Genomic DNA, 21,621 nt, shown 5'->3' on the forward strand with positions numbered 1-21,621 from the left:
CTAAGTATTTATTAAATAAAAAATTCTGCTTGGATATATATTTAAATGAATTAAATAATCTTTTCTAAAAGGGCTAGAGAGATGGCTCATTAAGTAAAGTATTTTCTCTGTAAGCATGCAGACCTGAGTCCAGATCCCCATAAGCCACGTAAAAGCTGAGTGTGGTAGCATGTACCTACTAGCTACTAGGGGTTGGAGTTGAGACTGGCAGATTCCAGGGGCTCACTAGCTAGCCAGTCTAGCAGAAATGATGAGTTCCAGGCTCAGTGAGAGATCCTGTCTCAAAACAGAAAAGTGGGGCGCTAGAGAGATGGCTCAGCAGTTGAGAGCACTAGCTGTTCTTTCAGAGGACCTGGGTTCAATTCCCAGCACCCACATGGCAGCTCACAGCTATTTGTAACTCCGGTTCCAGGGGATCTGACACCTTCATGCCAAAGCACACAAAATAAAAATAAATAAATTTAAAAAACCCAGTAAGGTGGAAAATTAATGAGAAAGACACCTAGTGTTAACCTCTGGCTTCCACACCCACATACATAGGTGAAAGAACCCCCTCTACACACACACACACACACACACACACACACACACACACAAATTTTTAAAAATCTGAAAAGTTTAAGCAGTCTCTTTATATAATAATTTGTAGGCCAGGTTGGCAATATTCTAGTAATTTCAGAATTGCTTAATAAAGTCATTTTTTCAAGAAAGACTCATATATTAAAATATGGGTTTATGGCCGGTGGTGGTGGTATATGCCTTTAATCCCAGCACTTGGGAGGCAGAGGCAAGCAGATCTCAGTGAGTCTGAGGCCAGCCTGGTCTACAGAGCAAGTTCCAGGACAACCAGGACTGTTACACAGAGAAACCCTGTCTGGAAACCTCCCCCTCGAAATATGGTTTTATGATTTGAAGCTGAAATGGCCCTCCACTCATGATTTGACCACTTGTTCCCCCTGCTGGTGATGCTACTTTGAAAGGCTCTGGAATGTGTAGGAGATGGGGCCTAGCTAGTGAAACAAGTCATTAAGGATAAGTCCTTGAAGGTTATACCTAGCCCCTCGTTTGTGTCATAAACTCTGCTTCTTGGTCCACAATGTGAACAGCCTCCACCACACTCAGGCTTCCATACCTACCCTACCAGGACGAGCTGAAACTAAGATAAATCTTCAGATTACTTCTGTCATGTATTGTAGTCATAATGACCACAAAGCAGCTAATAATATACATGGGGAAAAACGAAAGAAAGGAGGAAAAAACAGTAAGCAATGGATAAACACAGAGGAGAACTCTGAACCAAGGTATACAAGCAAGATGTTTTGTTTCAGCATGACAGTAGGTGGAGCTAGTGTGTTTAGCAGGCTAACTGCCCAGTATTCGGCAAAATACATAGGCCCCGAGGTGACTAGATGCTGCAATTTGGAGTTAGCTAACATCTTAGTTTAACAACCTATAAATGAAAAAATATTAAAACAATTACATATTTAAAAATATGATCAGATTTAAAAAAAGGAATATGGTCAGATGATACATATGTGTATTCAGTCTCAGCATATCCAATATCTTCTAGGCCATGCATGGTGGGTGGTGCATACCTTTAATACCAGCACTTCAGAGGCAGAAGTAGGTGGATCTCTGTGAGTTCAAGGCCAGCTTGGTCTATTATAAGACAGCCAGGGCTATGTAGAGAGATCCTGTCTCAAAACAAAACAAAACAAAACAAATGCCTTCTGGCCTCTAAGGGTACCTGCACTCAAACACATACCCACACAGGGACACAAACGAATACACAGTTAAAAATAAAAAAGTAAAACTAACAAATTATCCACCATGGCTCATGAAAAGTATTTTTCACAGTTTAAAGTTTTAAAGCCATACACTATAAAAATGAAATATACATATTAAATCACTGGAAGCAGAGTTTAGGCTTGTGAAGAAACACAAGTAAAGAGATAAGAGAGGAACCAAAGCTCCTCATCAGTCATGGCACAGGAAAACCCTGACCTCACAAGATGGAGGTTAGAGATGAGGGAAGAGAATCAGCAGAAAAGTACTGTGGTTATCTAACTCTGCCTTAGAAAGGTCCAAGGTGAACACTAAACATTGAAAAGAACATTAAGTAGACGACATGAGTCAGAAGAACAAGAGAAGATGGTCATTAACTCACTGGAGAAATTTTTTATTTTTGTTTTCGTTTTTGTTTTTCGAGACAGGGTTTCTCTGTGTAGTTTTGGTTCCTATCCTGGATCTTGCTCTGTAGACCAGGCTGGCCTCAAACTCACAGAGATCCACCTGGCTCTGCCTCCTGAGTGCTGGGATTAAAGGCATGTGCCACCACTGCCCGGCTTACTGGAGGAATATTTGTTGAATGAAAATAACAGATTTTGTCACAGGTCAAGAACAAAGGTTTTTCAAACATGTTAAGTAATGAAGAGGCACAACTGAAATGACAAAATCTGAAAATGGTTATTCTGATAATCCCAACTTCCTTTACATTCTAATTAAAACTTTCAGAGCCCAACTCAAATCTGCTGACATTAGGTTAAGTTTTCTCCAACCACCTTACAGAAAACTGACTCCTCTTCTAACAGCACATAACGTTCTAACCTCTCACCCAGCACTCAGCTCGATTACCTTGCACAGATTTCTTTTCACTGTATGTCTTATTATCCAAGGGCAGTGGCCTGACATTCATCCACTCACTCAAATGGTACAAGGCACAAAAAGTGATCAAGGTGGCACAAAGGATAAAGGCACCTGCCCTGACTCTAGGCCTGATGACATGAGTCCAATTCCTGGGACCCACACAATGAAAGGAAAGAACAACTCCTGCAAGTTGTCCTCTCCCTCCATGCATGTGTAGTGGTGAGTATGTAAACACAAGTTTAAACACACATAACTTTTAAAAAAGATACTATAAAGCAGTGGTTCTCAACCTTCCTAATGCTGCAACCCTTTCCTACAGTGGTGACCCCAAGCTATAAAATCATTTCATTGCTACTTCATAACTGTAATATTGCTACTGTTAAGAATCACAGTCTAGCCGGGCGGTGGTGGCGCACGCCTTTAATCCCAGCACTCGGGAGGCAGAGCCAGGTGGATCTCTGTGAGTTCGAGGCCAGCCTGGACTACCAAGTGAGTCCCAGGAAAGGCGCAAAGCTACACAGAGAAACCTTGTCTCGAAAAACCAAAAAAAAAAAAAAAAAAAAAAAAAAAAAAAAAAAAAAAAAAAAAAAAAAAAAAAAAAAGAATCACAGTCTAAATATCTGATATACAAACCCCAAAGGGGTCATGGTCACTGGTTGATAACCACTGCAATAAAGGAACATAAAAACAAGATAGCCTACATGAAAATTAAACTAGCACCAAATCTATAAAATAGTTCAGATATTTAAAACCTAACAGACATTGAGGTTGGAGAAATAATTCAGTGGTTAAGAGCACTTGCTGGAGCCGGGCGGTGGTGGCGCACGCCTTTAATCCCAGCATGCGGGAGGCAGAGCCAGGCGGATCTTTGTGAGTTCGAGGCCAGCCTGGACTACCAAGTGAGTCCCAGGAAAGGTGCAAAGCTACACAGAGAAACCCTGTCTCGAAAAATCAAAACAAACAAACAAAAAAAACAAAAACAAAAACAAAAATAACAAAACAAAACAAAACAAAAACCAAGAGCACTTGCTGTTCTTCCAGAGAACCTGGGTTCAATTCTCAGCACCTACATAGTGGCTCAAAACTGGTCTGCAACACCAGCTCAAAGGGGATCCAATGCCCTCTTCCCTGTCTTCCAGGAGCACAAGGCACACAAGTGGTGCACAGATATGCATATAGGCAAAACATCCATACCCATAAAATAATACAATAAAAACTAAAATTTAAAAAACCTAATGGACATTTTAAATTAAATGACATTGTTCAATTAAAAATTTATTTGATGTAGCAAGTTCAACTCTAACATCACAATTTTTCATTCACTCATTTACTTATAATTGGAGTACATGTAAAAAAAAATCATGTAAGTACAAGTATCTTAAGGGGCTGGGGAGCTGAATTAGTGGTTAAGAGCATTTATTGCTCTTCCAAAGGACCAGAATTGGGCTCCTAGCACCTGCAATGGGAAGTTCATAACCAACTGTAACTCCACTCCAGAGGATCAGGTATTTTCTTCAGACTGTTCCTCTTCTGGATTCCTCAAGCACCCATACTCACATCTGAATATATATATATATATATAATATGTACATAAAATTCAAAATGAAAATAAATCTTTTTTAAAAGATACATTTTAAGTTTAATTAATAAAATGGAACTATTTAATACTGCTAAAATTTCACCAAGGATATCATTTATACTTTTCTTTTTAAATGTGCATTGGTGTAAGATTCACTGGAACTGGAGTTACAGACAGTTGTGAGCTGCCATATAGGTGCTGGGAATTGAACCTGGGTCCTCTGGAAGGGCAGCCAGTGCTCTTAACCACTGAGTCATCTTCCCAACCCAACACCATTTATATTTTTATGATTTATTTTTATTAAAGCTTTTACATTGGCATAAATAATTTCCTAAATTGGCTTTAAACATATAAAATAGTCTTTTTGTAATTTGTTACACTTACTTATTTGTGTAGGGGAATAGACAGGGCCTGAATGCCAAGGGTATATAGAATATTTGCAGGACTCAGTTCTCTCCTTCTACCATGTGGGGTCCAAGATCCAATTCAGGTTGTCAGGCTTAGCAGCAAGTGCTTTTACTCACCCTCTGAACCATCTTGCCAACTCAAAAAGTTTTAAAAATCATCTTAAAGTAATCACAAAAGGGAAAGTATTTTCTTTTGTTCTTCAAGACTCTAAGGATTCCCAAAGATTAGTAATCTAGGTTCCATAACTTAAAAATAAAAGTATCACTGTTATCTGTTGGAATATTATTTTAAGGTGTGTTCCATTTGTTTATGCTGTGGAATATTCGTTTAGTGATGCAAAGATGTGTTGCATTCTTTTATGTTGCATTTGTTTAACTCTTGTGATGCTGTGTTACTTTGCCTGTCTAAAACACCTGATTGGTCTAATAAAGAGATGGAACAGCCAGTAGCTAGGTAGGAGAAAGGATAGGCAGGGCTGTCAGGCAGAGAATAAACAGAAGAAATCTGGGAAGAGGGAATCTAGGAGCAAGAGAAGAAGGAGGAGGACACTAGGGGCCAGCCACACAGCCACGAAGTAAGAGTGAAAGTAAGATTTACAGAAGTAAGAGAAAGGTAAAAGCCCAGAGGCAAAAGGTAGATGGGATAATTTCAGAAAAGCTGGCTAGAAATAAGCCAAGCTAACGCCGGGCATTCATAAGTAAGGATAAGTAAGAATAATCCTCTGTGTATTTATTTGGGAGCTGGGTAGTGGCCCCCCAAAGAGCTAAAAGAATCAAAGAGTTAAAAAAAATTCCATGCCGGGCGGTGGTGGCGCACGCCTTTAATCCCAGCACTCGGGAGGCAGAGTCAGGAGGATCTCTGTGAGTTCGAGGCCAGCCTGGACTACCAAGTGAGTCCCAGGAGAGGCGCAAAGCTACACAGAGAAACCCTGTCTCGAAAAACCAAAAAAAAAAAAAAAAAAAAAAAAAATTCCAATACCAGTTATCCTTAATATAGAGTAGTGATCTGCCACTACTTTTTAAAGATTTATTTTTAAATTATGTGTATGTATATGGGTCTGCATGTGAGTATGTATATATGGGTCTTGGTGCCTGTGGAAGTGTCTTAGTTAGGGTTTCTATCACTGTGAAGATACCATGACCACAGCAACTCTTATAAAGAAAAACATTTAATTGGGGTTACTGAACCATCTCTCTAGCACCCTACCACTGCTTTTAAAGTTTCACACTGTATGAGATATTACAGTTTGGGTAATTAATCCTTTATTGGCAGCACACGCGCGCGCGCACACACACACACACACACACACACACACACACACTAATGTGCACACAAAATAAAATTATGTTAATAGCTTCTTATTTAAAGAAGTTCAAAAATACTATAAACATGTCTTGTTTCCTTGGGCTGCCATAACAAACGACCATAGCCAGGGTGTCTTTATGAATTTATTGAGAAGGCTAGAAGTCTTAAATTAAGGTGTCAGCAGAGTTGTTTCCTTGTGGAGGCACTGAGGAAAAACTACCCCCTTGTTCCTCGGAGCTTTGGGTGAGTGCTGGCATTTCTTGGCACTCTTTGGTTTGTAAATGCATCATTCTAATCTTTGCTTTCATTTTCACCTGCTTTCTTCTCTCTCTGTCACTGTGATTTCTTCTTCGTATAAAGATACCAGTTACTGAATTTAGAACACCTTAGTTCTGGTATAATTTAATCTCAGGATTTTTAAAGACCCTATATTCAGATCAGGTGTCAAATGGACATGAATTTCAGGTGAATATTATTTGCCAACACAATATCATAGAACATACTTTTTTTTTTTCTTGAGACAGGGTTTCTCTGTATCTTTGGAGCCTATCCTGGAACTCCCTCTGTAGCCCAGTCTGGCCTCAAACTCACAGAGATCTGCCTGTCTCTGGCTTCAAAGTGCTGGGATTAAAGCCACCACCACCCAGCTCACTGAACATACTTTTTTTTTTTTTTTTTTTTTTTTTGGTTTTTTCGAGACAGGGTTTCTCTGTGTAGCTTTGCGCCTTTCCTGGAGCTCACTTGGTAGCCCAGGCTGGCCTCGAACTCACAGCGATCCGCCTGGCTCTGCCTCCCGAGTGCTGGGATTAAAGGCGTGCGCCACCACCGCCCGGCTTGAACATACTTTTAAAAGAAAACATAACATATATTAAAGCAGTAATTCTTTTTGCTTTTTGTTGGTTTTTCCAGACAGCATTTCTCTATGTCACCCTGGCTGTCCTGGAACTCAGTCTGTAGTCCAGACTGGACTCAAACTCAAGAAATCCATCTCCTTCCCGCATCCAGAGTGCTGGGATTAAAGCTGTATGTCACCACTGCCTGGCTAAATCAGTTTGATAATTCTTTATCAAACTAAAATTTTTTTAAACTAAGATCTAACATGCACATAGTTTACTAAAAAGTGAAACAAGCCAAGTGATGGTGGTGCACATCTTTAATCCCAGCACTCAGGAGGCAGAGACAGGCAGATCTCTGTGAGTTCGAGGTCAGCCTGGTCTACAGAGTGAGTTCCAGGATAGGCTCCAAAGCTACATAGAAACCGTCTTGAAAAAAAAATTACCTTATATAATGTAGTAAACATAATTTTAGAACATATTTTTGAAATTTATTTATTTTTTATTTTATGTATATGAGTGTTTTGCCTATGTATATGAATGTTTTGCACAACTGTGTGTTTTGTGCACCACACACATGCAGTGCCCAAAGAGGCCAGAAGAGGGAGCTAGACCCCTGAAACAGGAGTTACACATGGTAGTGAGCTGCTATGTGGGCTCTGGGAACCAAACTCTGGTCCTTTTTTTAAAATTTTATTTATTTTATTTTACAATACCATTCAGTTCTACATATCAGCCACAGGTTCCCCTATTCTCTCCCCTCCCACACCCTCCCCTTACCCACAGCCCACCCCCCATTCCCACCTCCTCCAGGGCAAATCCTCCCCCAAGAACTGCGATCAACCTGGTAGACTCAGTCCAGGCAGGTCCAGTCCCTTCCTCCCAGACTGAGCCAAGTGTCCCTGCATAAGCTCCAGGTTTCAAACAGCCAACTCAAGCAATGAACACAGGACTTGGTCCCACTGCCTAGTTGCCTCCCAAACTGATCAAACCAATCAACTGTCATACCTATTCAGAGGGCCTGATCCAGCTGGGGGCCCCTCAGCCTTTGGTTCATAGTTCATGTGTTTCCATTCATTTGGATATTTTTTTTTCAAAAATTGAGTAAAACTGAAATTTATTATAAGCCACAGTCGTCCTAGGGACCTCCATGCTATATATATATATATCATCCATGGTTCTATGGGTTGTGGTCTGATTGTTCTTTATTTTATATCTAGAATCCACTTATGAGTGAGTACATACCATGACTGTCTTTCTCGGTTTGGACTATCTCACTCAGGATGATTTTTTCTAGTTCCATCCATTTGCCTGCAAATTTCATGCTTTCATTGTTTTTCTCTGCTGAGTAGTACTCTATTGTATATATGTAACTCATTTTTTTCATCCATTCTTCCGTTGATAGGCATCTAGGTTGTTTCCAGGTTCTGGCTATTACAAATAGTGCTGCTATGAACATAGCTGAGCATGTATCTTTATGGTATGAATCAGCATTCCTTGGGTATATGCCCAAGAGTGGGATGGCTGGGTCTTGAGGTAGTTCGATTCCTAATTTTCTGAGAAACCACCATACTGATTTCCACAGTGGTTGTACAAGTTTACATTCCCACCAACAGTGGAGGAGTGTTCCCTTTGCTCCACATCCTCTCCAACATTGGTTGTCATTGGTGTTCTTGATCATAGCCATTCTGACAGGTGTAAGGTGGTATCTCAGAGTCATTTTGATTTGCATTTCTCTGATGATTAAGGATGTTGAGCATTTCTTTAAATGTCTTTCAGCCATTTGTAGTTCTTGTTTTGTGAATTCTCTGTTTAGCTCTTTAGCCCATTTTTTAATTGGACTGTCCAGTATTTTGATGTCTAGTTTTTTGAGTTCTTTATATACTGTGATCAATCCTCTGTTAGATGTGGGGTTGGTGAAGATCTTTTCCCATTCTGTTGGCTGTCTTTTTGTCTTATTGACTGTGTCTTTTGCCCTGCAAAAGCTTCTCAGTTTCGAGAGGTCCCGTTTATTAATTGTTGTGCTCAGGGTCTGTGCTGTTGGTGTTTTATTTAGGAAATGGTCTCCGGTGCCAATGCCAAACTCTGGTCCTTTGCAATAGCAGCAAGTGCTTTTAATTACTGAGCCATCTCTCCAGACCTTAGAACATTCTGCTGAGCCATCTCTCCAGTCCTTAGAACATTCTTCTTTATCGATGCATTTTATTATCTCATAGGCTGAATTCCTATGAATAGAATCTCCTCCTGAATACTACCTAGCATTTCTTTTTAAGAGCTGGTTCCCCATATGGGATGGTTGCAAGCAATAAGAACTTCTATATTCCTACACTCCCCTGGTCAATTCTCACACCAATCCAAGATTCTTTGCTGTGAAAATTAGAATCAGCTGCAATAAAAACAGCAGTCTTTTGGACATTTATAGGAAGGTGGTATAGTTAATGCCTAGGCATCCATATTTAGACCAAGTGTATAAAACTGTGAAATCAGAAAAATATCCTATGAAACACCGTGTGATAACAGATTGAAGAAAGCATGCTTAGTAATCAAAAATGAACTGGCACTGGGAGTTCTATCAGAAGTTCTGGTTTAGACTCTGGGTTTGGACTCCAAGAAGTCACAGATCAGCAAGATGGGTAGGGTGGCTAATAGGCAGGTTGGTGAGTAAACTGGTTTCAGGTAAACCCTTTTTTAAAAAAAAAAATTTTAAGAGTTGTACTACCAACTCGAGTGTACATTTATTTAGTGCTTTGTCATGAAATTATCATGAAATAAAATTTACATAAAGAACTACTACATACTGAAGTATGTAGTCATCAGATTCACAAAGCTGTTCTCTAGGAAAAGCACTTATAAGATTGTTTTAAGATGTGAGTTTAACTACCTGCTTTTTTCATGAGCACCATTTTAATTTGAAAGAACTGACAGGCAAATTATGAATTAGTTATTCTTGGGAATATGGAAGATCTTCCTGGAAATAAGCAAAGTGAATGTTCCTTCAAGAAAAATAATTGTATGATTTTTTTCAAATGACAAAATTTTAGCTTTTCAATCAAAACTTAGTTTTGAAAATCTTTTAACTTCTACTGTGAAACTGACAGCTTATCAATAGTTACAGGCTTATTTGGTGATGCCAAAGTGTTATATTAACAACTGTGATTTCTTAAAAATATTAAAGAAGTACCTTATATCTAAAAGACCTATATCAAGACTGAACCTTTTTTTCCAAGTGACTGAAGCATGATGCTTGTAAAATCATAGATTTGGCAAAAGATCATTCAAAATGCAAGAAAAATCAATGTATATTAATGTGACATAGTAAAGCAAGATCAATGATATAGTCAAGGGAGTGTATGCTTTAACTTATCATAAGACTACAACAACCTGTCAAGTTCAGTATACTATCAAAGAGCACCCACAATTATTGAGAAAGACTATCAAAATACTTTCTTTTTCCAACTACCTGTGTTAAAAGCCTAATATTTTTATGGATTTGACCCAAAACATTATTATAGAGAGAACCCAGCTGACTTTTTAATTAAGCCTAATGACAGAAACTTCTAAAAAGGTAAAGAAACACCACTCTTATTACTAAATTAAATTATTATTGTGTGTGCACATGTGCCTGAAGTGTGTAGTAGGGCATCTGTGCCACAGTCTACATGTGGAGGTCAGAACTTCGTGAAGTCAGTCAATTCTTTCTTTTCACCTTACAGGTTCTAGATTCAACTTGGGTCATCAGATTCGCAAGGCAAGCACCCTAACCCACTGAGCCATCTCACCCTCTAAATAATTTTTTAAGAGCAAGAAGAGATCTTCAAAGCACAGATTTGAAAAGAACCAGATACAGCACTATGAACACATTTCCCACAGTCAGGCAGGTCTTTCAATGTTGGCCAATGTTGAGAGTGGGAGAGTCTCTTTTAGTAAAGTTCCCATAATGTACTTCTGACTAAAAGATTTCCATTGGCGCTGTAGGTCAGTAACAGAATTTTGCCCAGTATGGAGGGCATGGGTTCAATCTTTAGCATTTGAAAGAAAAAATTCAGATGGAATAGTAGCAGGAGATTCAATAATAATGATATATAATAATCACGATACAGGAGGTTTAAAAAAAAGTCATGAAAATCCCTAGAGTAGCTCTAGAAGCTTGAGTTTTTAGATGACAATAGATGATACAAGTATAAAAAATATTCCAAGAATTCGAACACTTGAAAACAATCATCTCTTTGCAAAATCCCTTTCATTCTCTAGCAACAAAGAAGCTTTCTTATACTAACCACCAGAAATTTAAAGGAGCAGAACTAAAAATTAGTGGTAGAATTAAGGATTCACAAATAGTTCCAGATACAAGAAGTTTTTATATTATACAACTCCAGGGTTTTTTTATATCTTAGTTGACTATGGTTGTGTAGTGGCATGAAAAAAAAATGCAAATATAAAGACAAACATGAGCCAAAGCCCTGATCATGTTTTCAATATTTACAATTTCATTTCATTTTACTGGCTATACAATATTTTAGTATAAAGTTACATAATATTTTATTTACACAAATTTCTAGCAATCAATGTTTAGCTCTTTTCCATTTTTTTTTTTTTTTTTGGAGACACAGTTTCTCTGTGTAGCTTTGGAGCCTATCCTGGAACTCACTCTGTAGAGCAGGCTGGCCTTGAACTCACAGAGATCCACCTGCCTCTGCCTCCCTAGTGCTGGGATTAAAGGTGTGCACCATCACCACCTTCCTCTTTTCCAATTTTTACTACAATGGTCAATGGTATAATCACTAAAGCATATGTATGTGCACACGCATGCCCATGTGCACACACACACAAAATCCTTTTATGAGTATTTTAAAAGTCTTATTTATAGAAGGCTGTGCACAGTTACAGCTTCAGACAAGCACTTGTTTTCACTTTTCTCTACCTATATGAATGCTTCAACATAAAAATTTAAGGAACATTAACCAAATTGATTAGAGATTCCACATCAACTGGCTTTCCTACATCTATAGAGGAAGCATAAAAGCCATCTCAAACTAATGTCCTTAGTAAATGTCCCTTTCCTTAGCCCTATTCTACTTTTTTTCCTGTCTTAACCTATGTTTTGCAATAACAAAACACTAGAGACTGGACAACTTATTTACCTCAGTGTTCAGGAGACAGAGATTGGCAAGGGCTTCATGCGGCATCATAACCTGGCGGACGAAGGGAGAGTAATGTACACAAGAATAAGGGAGATGTCAGGCTCACTCTAAAGATAAATGATCTGTGCTCGGAGCACCCATGACCTAATTATTTCCAAAAAGTCTCAACTCACAATATTGTGACATTGGGAATTAAATGTCCACATGAGTTTTAGTGGTCATCAATCATATTTAAGCCATATCACTTTCATTTTCCCCTTCCTGGTTCCAAAAAGTATCTAATAAAATTATGTTCTCTCACTGTTAACCCTAAACAAAAGTACAAAGTCCTTTTATCTATTGGCATTGTTTTTTGCTGGTGACAGGGAACATGGGTATGGATACAGAAAGTAGAACCACAATTGAAGCAATTAGGAAGTTATATAAAACATTAGTTAAAACAGGGCAGCAGACATAGCTCAGTGGTAGAAGACTTGTATGGCATACATCTAGTCCTAAGTTTGAGCCCAACATAAATGCACACACATGTGAGTGCACTCATGCACACACACAAATCATCAAAATAATGTGATGCTGAAACAAGAGAGTTCACTAAGACAGATTGGAAAGTCCTGATACATACACAAGTACATTTAAAATGTAGCATGTAATAATGTTGGTTTTCAACTTTTTGGAAGAAGCATTTAACAAATGGTAAAAGGTAACTGAACTAAAATTCAATTTGAGAAAAATTAAGCTCTTCCAGAAGCCATAAGAATATACAGCATATAATAACTGATATTTATAAGGTCAACCTACCAGATGAATAATTCTCTGATGGAGGAACCTCGTCAAACAAAGCTTACAAGGACACAGATGCTGAATATTGTTTGCTTCTGTCTGTACTTTTCTTATGTGCTACCACAATTCTTCCTTAAAATAGTTATGGGATCTTCTCCCATAGCCTGGATTGTTAGTGTGTTCTCTCCTTGAATATATTGGACACAATTATGTCTATGGATCGACAGAAAAATTATTTCTTCTTCTACTGTGTAATTTTGGTGAATAAAATATACTTTTGTAGCTAGGCCTTTGTTCCACAGCTTCAAGACAATAACATACAATTGGTTGATTTAAAAACCTCAGAGCAAGTTCAAAGTAGACTAGATGTCCCTGCAAATGAATCATAAAATAAACCTTCACAGAAAATGCACAAGGACAAATTCCCAGATGTCTGATTATTGAACCAAGATCACAGGCACAAAGCAACTTTTGTGCCAGTTCTTCTCTAGCTAAAGTCTGGTTGATAACATAAGACCTAACTCCCTGCAAAAATTCCTCAGCAATTAACTCTGTACAAACTCCTAACTTTAGTCTTATGATACAAAACTCAAGGGGCAACTAACTAACTGTTTATGTTGAGGTCCTGAAATTTACATGTGTGACAGAATAGCAATTAACCAGAGTCCAGAGAGAAACTGCTTTCATCCAGCTAAACCACGGGAAAAGTTTTCACGACTAGCCAGGGCTACAGAGGATAATCTAACTTTACAGCCCTGAAATAAGAGTTCCAAGTTTCTGTCCTTGTGATCTGAGGTTGCACACAGGATAAGAAAATATATCTTAAGATTTGGGATGATTTTCATGTCATTATCCCTCAGGGAAGTGCCAAGCGTTGCCATGGTTACTCACTCCCAGCTGCACCGGCTGCACTCCCCTAGCCAGCACAGCAATCCAAGCCCAAGAGAAAATGACACTTTTAAATGTTAATTTAGAATGTTTATCACACTTAGAAATACAGAATATAATGTATAATTTCTCTATTTTCTAAGCTCCCAGAGAGTTTGTCTTTTTACCCCCTTTATAGGCTATATTCTTGGCAAGATAGTGAAACAACTGAATCCTCCTTCACAGCTGCAGCTGTGCCACTAACCAGAAAACTGATAGATTTATTTTGTGTGGTTATCAGGATGCTCTGCTTCTTATCATTTACTCAAGAAATGTAATGTGGCCCTCAAATGTCACTCTTATATTGTCTAAAGCTTTCTGTTGGGAATATATAACTGGGAAAAGACAAAGAGGAAGATTTTCAACATGGAGTAATAAAGAAAGTTGCCATCAGAAAGGTGTGTTCCCTTCCTACCCATCAGATAGAAGTTTAATTCTCACCAACATCATGGATTTTTCTACAAACCCTGGGTGTGGTCTTGGAGCTGTTTCTCTGAGATTACAATAAAGCTCAATCTTTTCCCCATATCTTATATATTAGGTAAATCAAATTTTATTTTGAATATGTAGGAGTAAAGTATTAAGAATTAGGACAGAAATTTAAAAAGATCACTACATACTACTTGAGTAGCAACACAATACAGCCCACTGAGAATTTCAACCTTGAGCTCTCTGGAAACCTAAATTTATAACCCGGATCCCAGTGATTCAACTCAGAGATAAGCAAACCAGTGCACAAAGTTAAGATCCTCTGATATCTCCCATAGCTTCAATGTCTGCCTTACCTTTCTCTTGTTACACCCTTTTGTGTTCCATAAATAAAACTTTATGGTGGATATGGTTTATGAAGATGGATGAGTCCTTTAAGATACCCAACCTTGTGCAATCTTTATAATATTTTCTATAATTTGCACAAATGCAAAAGTAGACCATGTAGCCAGTTCATATTCTTATAAAACAAAAAGTGTCTACATCTTATACTTTTCTGATACTTTTCCTAGCTTATAATAAATACATTCACATCTACAGATATTCACTTCCCTAAGCAATCCTCTAAGTGGATAAATATAGAAGAATACTCATTTACTAAAGGCATTGAGGCTCAAAAGAGAAAATGATTTGTCCATAGTTCTTCAACTGAGAATGCAGTAGGTTAAAACTTAGGACTAAGTTTATGAATTGTACTATACTGCCTCTAAAATATGAAGCAATTACATATCTATGGTATCTCCACAATAACTCTGTGGGTTTAAGGTCACACCTCTTATGCTGATGAGCCTATCTATATTTACCAATTAAGAGGTAGTTAGTTTTGGGGTTTTGTTTTGTTTTGTTTATTTGTTTGTTTTGTTTTTCAAGACAGGGTTTCTCTGTGTAGTACTGGTGCCTGTCCTGGATCTCACTCTGCAGACAAGGCTGGCCTCGAACTCACAGAGATCCACTTGTCTCTGCCTCCTGAATGCTGGGATTAAAGGTGTGTGCCACCACCACCTGGCTACAGTAGTTAGTTTTTAATAGCAATATATAATGTTTATGCTAAGAGACTAAACATCTTCATCCCCTCATTCTATTTATGAGCACCTATTAGAGGGTTAAGGCATTGCGCTGAGTAAAACTTTTAGTAAAACAGACATTTTTGTGAAGAAAATAAATAACTTTTCAGTTCATAAGCAAAAAGGAAGATAATTTGAATTTGAAAGATAGTGAAGACTTTTTTTTTTTTAAGATAGGGTCTCACTTTGTAGAGCAGAGGATAGTATAGAACTCACAAAGATCTACTTTGCCTTTGCCTCCAGAGTGCACAACCACATCCTGAATTTAGAGCAAAGCTTTAAACTCTTAACCAATATTTATATGCTACTTTCAGGTTTATGGAAGTCATTTTCCTCATCTAAACCATAAGATATTAGTAATCTAATATGACAGCTAAAGAAAAATTAAGCAATTTGTCTTATATAAAATATCTCAGCTGGGCAGTGATGGCACATGTCTTTAATCCCAGCACAGGGAAGCAGAAGCAGGTGAATCTCTGAGTTCAAGGCCAGCTTGTTCTACAGAGTGAGTTCCAAGACAGCCAGGGCTACACAGAAAAACCCTGTCTTAAAAAGCAAATAACAACAAACAAACAAACAAAACCCTCAAGGAAAAGTCAGGATTCACATACAAGGATACTGATGGTAAAATTTCTATTCTTGGGACTGGAGATGGCTCAGTGGTTAAGAGACTGTACTGCTCTTTCAAAGGACCTGAATTTGACTCCCAATACTGTGTCAGGTGGCTAACAACCACTTGTAACTTCAGCTCCAGGGGACCCAATGTTCTCTTTTGACCTCTGGCAGGCACTGCACAAATAAATTCAGATTCACACATATAGATAATTTTTTTAAAAAATCTTAAAATGTCTATTCTAATTCCACTTTGTGAACTTTTTCATGTTCTGGACTGTGTGTGTTCGTGTGCATGCGTGTGTGTAGTTATAGTTCAGAAAATAAAATACTCAGTAAGCTTTTACTTATTTTATAAAAAACACTATTAATCTCACATTTTAAAGTAAAATAAGTTACTTAAATGTTTTAGTAAAGATTGTATTCTCTTCATAATTGATGGCTATACATTTTTAATTATAAATTTGTCCAATTATGTATGACTACCCTTCTAGCATTATTCAATACTTCAAACATATTTTCAAGTTATATAACAAATGAAATAATTCTATTTAGTAAGCTTCTCTGTGAAAATGAATAACAAAAACAAATAATTACATTTAGATATAGTTATACAGAAAATAATTGTGGAATTCCTTTGAAAATGTGTAAGTAGTTGTTTAAGTGTTCCAATGTTTCCATCTTCAACTCTATGAGCAACTAAGCATTCATTTTAAAAGAATATTAGGTAAAAATAATAGGATTATGAATTTACTAAGTTCTTTCAGAGTGTTTAATTTGAATCTGATTCCCACGTAGTAGGAAAAAAACTTAAAAATTATAATTTTTTTTTTTTTAATTCTCAAACCTCTCAAATGTACTAAGCTACTCCTATCAGAATTTCTGGACCAAGTTTCACTGAAACAAGATATTTTTCTCTAAGGTATTCATTCACTGCCCAAGTGTCAGCTTAAGGTCTGGAGGAAAACAAAAAACAAAAAACAAAAAACAAAAAAACCCACGACAACCGCTTTAAAGAAAACAGAACAGGTCAGCCAAGTAGAGTGAGTCATGGTACCAAACAGAAGTTTCTCTGTGATCCAGCTAATGCAACAGCACTATCAAATACACACATAATACATATTTCCATAGTCTTTCATTAAGTTACAATCTAAATACTTCATTTCACATTTTACTTGAAATAAATAAACTGGAAAAAGCAAGTTAGAAAAGAGCAAAAGAAACAGAAACAGTTTTTATATTCTTGGAATCACGATAGTAAACATATTTATACGACATCCTTTGATATAAAATGCCATCTGTGGGTTAGGTATTATTATCCTTATTTTACTTATCAGAGAACTTGACCCCCAGAGAAAGTACAGAAGTTGCTCCATGTTGTATAGCTGTTAGAACAGAATATCTGGACTTAACTTCATGTCAAATCTCTTTGATAACAAGCTATGTTCCTCCTATCACACCAGATTGGGAAAAAAAGGGAAACAATATAGAAAATACAAAATGAAAAGTGTTAATCTTTGCTCATAATTCTAAAGGGCAAGCAAACATATTATATATACATAAGCTGGAACTTATCTAAACTTCTAAAATGCATTTATTTGTATGCCTTATAATTAAAGAAATGCTACTGTTAAAGAATCCTTCACTGCTATAAAGAATCATTTATTGGGGCTGGAGAGAGGGCTCAGTAGTTAAGAGCACTTGTTGCTCTTGCAGAGGACCCTGGTTTGGTTCCCAGCACCTACATGAAGGTTCACAACCATTTATAACTTCAGTTCCAAGAGATCTGATGCTTTCTTTTGACCTCCACAGTCTCCAAGCATACACATGGTGAACAGACATACAAGCAGGCAAAACATTCACACACAAAATAAAATTGTATGTTTACCAAAATAATTTTAGAAACAAAGACAAAAGAATCATTTATCTTTATTGTTATTTATCTTTTCACTTTTTATTAATTCTGTGGATTTCACATCATGCATCCTAATCCCATTCATCTCCCTGTCCCTTCCCATCTGCCCTCTGCCCCTGCAAACTCCCCCACAAAACAAAATAAACTAAAATTAAAAAGGAAAAAAATCTCATCATGGAAGTTGTACTGTGACACAGTGTGTCACACAGTGTATCCTTTAGTCCATACATCTTTATTTGCAAGATGTATGGACTAAAAAGAGTCACTGGCCTGATTCAAGGCCTCTGACTTCTGCTGGACCCTCACTGGGATTCCTCTTGAATATCTTGCTGTTGCCCTGTGTCATGGACATCCTGCAGCTTTGGATCTGCAGGACTGGCCCCTTCATGCACTCCAGATCATGGATGGAGTGGATGTTAGGGTGAGCTATCTCATAGTCCTAGTTCTGGGCATGGTTGGTTGCTAGATTGGTCAGCCCACCAGCTCTACCTCATCCTCATCACTGGCATGAGCTCTTCAGCATCACCCAGGCTAGCTCACCCTATGCAGCAAGCAGTAAGGGGCAGGATGGGTTTTCCTGCTCTCACACCCTCACTTGCACCTACATCACCAGGGCCATCTCTACTGTGTTGCCCAGTCGAGGTGCAGAGGCCACTCTCCCCAGTCTACAGCTGGTGAGGGGCAGGGTAAGTTCTCCCACTCCCATGCCCCTGAGACCAGCTCTCTCACCTGCCACAGGTGCCAAGGGGCAAGAGGGGGAGGGCCGCTTTCCCTTGCTCTTGCCACCACATGGCGTACAAGGGGGGTGGAACCAGCTCTCCCACTTCCATGCTCTCTGGGCCAGCTCATCTGTGCTCCTCACCAAAGGATCAGCTCTACTGTCCTGCCCAGGCAAGATGCAGGGCCTGCTCTCCCCAGTGCTGTAGCTGGTGAGGGACAAGGTGTGAGGGCAAAGGGCATCACAGTCGGTGAGGGGCATCCCTCGTTTACGTAACCTTATGGCAAATGAGAGGAGGGGCCATGTCTCCCCTGCTCACTTCATGTCCTGCTCACCCCAGCTATTTACCTTTTTTTACATTTTTTAAGTTTATATCTCAGTGGGAAAAAATCTATTGTATAACATTGCAAAGCAATATATATATATACTAAACATAAGAATCAGTAAAATGGGCTGGAGAGATGGCTCAGCTGTTAAGAACACTGGTTACTCTTGCAGAGGACCTAATTTTGATTTCTATCACCCACATTGCATAGCTCATAACTGCCTGTAACTCCAGCTCCAGGGTGTACAACATCTTCTGAACTCCACAGGCACCAGCACTCATGTGCCATACATTCACATTAATACACTACTACACAAACACACACACACACACACACACACACACACACACACACGTGCAAGCATGTGTGTGAAAAAAATCTTAGAAAATAGGCATTAGCAAATCAATAAATGAAGAATGACAAAAAGATGAAAAAATTCAAAATATGAGTATTTTATAATGTTTAAAGAAATAAAAAGTAACAACAAAAAGCAAGCATAAAACAAAAAGATTATGACCAACATTGAGACAGATTTAGAAAAAAATCCTCTAGAAATGAAAACTTAAAGAAAACCTAAAATAAGTTGTAAATTTAGAAGAAAAATCAAAATAAGGCTGAATTAATAAAGTAGAGGGGGGTGAGCAGGATAGGGAGGACAAATACATGAAACAATGAAGCTGTGCTGAGTTTCAGAACGTAACAGCAGTATCATGTAAAGCACAAGTGTACAAAGCTGAGGTCACATTAAAAGGAAGCAAAGGCAGGTTATGAAAGTCTGCCTATGCTAGACTCTCAATACTACATTCCTGGTATGCCGATACTACTTAGACGATTATTTTGTCAGCTCAAGAGCAATTTCATCAAGGTTTAAAAGAAAAGCCTGCAGAGCTGGGCAGCAGTGGCACACACCTTTAATCCCAGGACTTGGGAGGCAGAGACAGGCGGATCTCTATGAGTTCAAGGCCAGCCTGGTCTACAGAGCAAGATCCAGGACAGGCACCAAAACTACATGGAGAAACCCTGTCTCGAGAAAAAAAAAAAAAAAAAAAAAAAAGGAAGAAAAGGAAGAAAAGCCTGCAAAGCAGGCAACCTGTAAATCTCAGAGGCTGCCTGGAAGGAGGAGAAGATTGAAGGTGATAAGGAAAATAAAACCAGGGAGGTCAGACACATGACAGAAAGAATAGCTTTATAGAGAATAACGAAGCCAAAAATGCTGGCCTTGCTGGGGAAGGCCAAAGTGTTAGGGAAATCATGCTTAGAAAAGAAAGAATAAAAGAAAAACATGCTTTTCTGAATAATTTAGAAAAATGGTCAGACTTACGAAGCCATATGGCTGGGACCCAGTAAATTACTACCTAGATGAGTTTCTTATCTCATCTATCTATCCACATGTCTACATAGAATACAACTGCTAGTTTTAAAATACATAAATTCTTGGTTAAGAGAAAATAAATATCTATCTAGCAATATGCAAACAGCCTTGCACTACAAATACATAGACATGTTGGAAATTTTCAATAAATATATTCTTTGTTTTGTTTTTGTTTCCAAGACAGGGTATCATTATTTAGCTCTGTCTAACCTGGAATTCCTTACGTAGACCAGGCTGGCCTCAAACTCAGAGATCCATCTGCTTCTGCTTCCCCAAGCTGGGATAAAGGTATGTGCCACCATTCGGCTTAATACATATATTCTTTTTTTTTTTTTTTTTTTTTTTTTTTTTTTTTTTTTTGGTTTTTCGAGACAGGGTTTCTCTGTGTAGCTTTGCGCCTTTCCTGGAGCTCACTTGGTAGCCCAGGCTGGCCTCGAACTCACAGAGATCCGCCTGCCTCTGCCTCCCGAGTGCTGGGATTAAAGGCGTGCGCCACCAACGCCCGGCTAATACATATATTCTTAAACACACAGTTAACTCTAACAGTATTAAAACTCAAGATACATCTGAGGAATGTGGCACAAAAAGAAATTAAAAACCAATATGGTAACCAGGTTATGACTGCCCCAAGAGAGTAAGGGGAAGGGCATCAGTGTCTGTTTTGGTACCACAGGAGGGTGAGATTCAACGCTCACACTGGAATAAGACTGAGGCCTTGGAACATTTAAGTAATGGGCACTAGGGCTAAGACTGCCTGGTATGCTTAAAAGGCAACCGACTCACAGTTACATGAAATAAAGAAGTAACTATTCACTAGCATTGAAAAGCAAAAGAGCTGATGCATATTGGCCTTGTTAGAGGTAAAATAAATAAATAAAAACACAATAGAAACAATAATTATTCCACCTGAGAATATAAAAACAATGTTGTAGCAGGGCCTGAGGTGCAGACTTGTAAGCTCAACTACTTAGGCAGCTAACATAGGAGGGTAGAAAATTCAAGACCTGCCTAAGTGACAAAGTGAATTCAAGCCTGGCAATTAGTGAGTGAGACTGTATGTTAAAAAATAAAAAGAAATCTGGATGTAGCTCAGTGGCAGAGAATTTGCCTAGCTTGTACTTCAGGGCAGCTATGAACTCAGCCCAACAACAACAACAACAAATCATAAACTCACCTAAAGCATTATGAAGGTTTTAAAATTATTTATTATCGTGTGTGTGTGTGTGTGTGTGTGTGTGTGTGTGTGTGTGTGTGTGTGTGTGTGTGTGTATGATGGAGGAAGGGGTATGTAGGGGTTTGTGTGTGTGTATGTGTATGATGGAGGAGGGAGGATATGTGAATGTCATAACACATGTGTAGAGGCCAAAGGACAACTTTGTGGAGTCAGGGGATTGTACTCAGGTTACCAGGCTTGTACAATAAGCACATCTACCTGATGAGCCATCTTACAAGTCCCTTACAAAGGGTTTTTGGTTTTTTGGATTTTATCTTAGTTAGGGTTTCTAT

At 38.3% G+C, this 21,621-nt stretch overlaps 1 protein-coding gene across 3 annotated transcripts in view; it reads right to left on the reverse strand.

Annotated features, from left to right (window-relative positions):
- Window positions 1-21,621, reverse strand: part of Acer3 (alkaline ceramidase 3) — an 80,816-nt gene that overhangs the window by 47,288 nt on the left and 11,907 nt on the right. The window contains exon 2 of one of the 3 annotated variants that reach the window (XM_042280146.2): window positions 11,913-11,963. The exons of the other annotated variants lie outside the window; for them this stretch is intronic. The gene's annotated coding sequence lies outside the window, so the exon portion shown is untranslated. The remainder of the gene's footprint in view (window positions 1-11,912; window positions 11,964-21,621) is intronic. 3 annotated transcript variants of the gene reach the window in all.

The sequence above is a fragment of the Peromyscus maniculatus genome, chromosome 1 (genome assembly GCF_049852395.1).
Source record: "Peromyscus maniculatus bairdii isolate BWxNUB_F1_BW_parent chromosome 1, HU_Pman_BW_mat_3.1, whole genome shotgun sequence".
In the NCBI taxonomy this organism is placed as follows: Eukaryota; Metazoa; Chordata; class Mammalia; order Rodentia; family Cricetidae; genus Peromyscus; species Peromyscus maniculatus.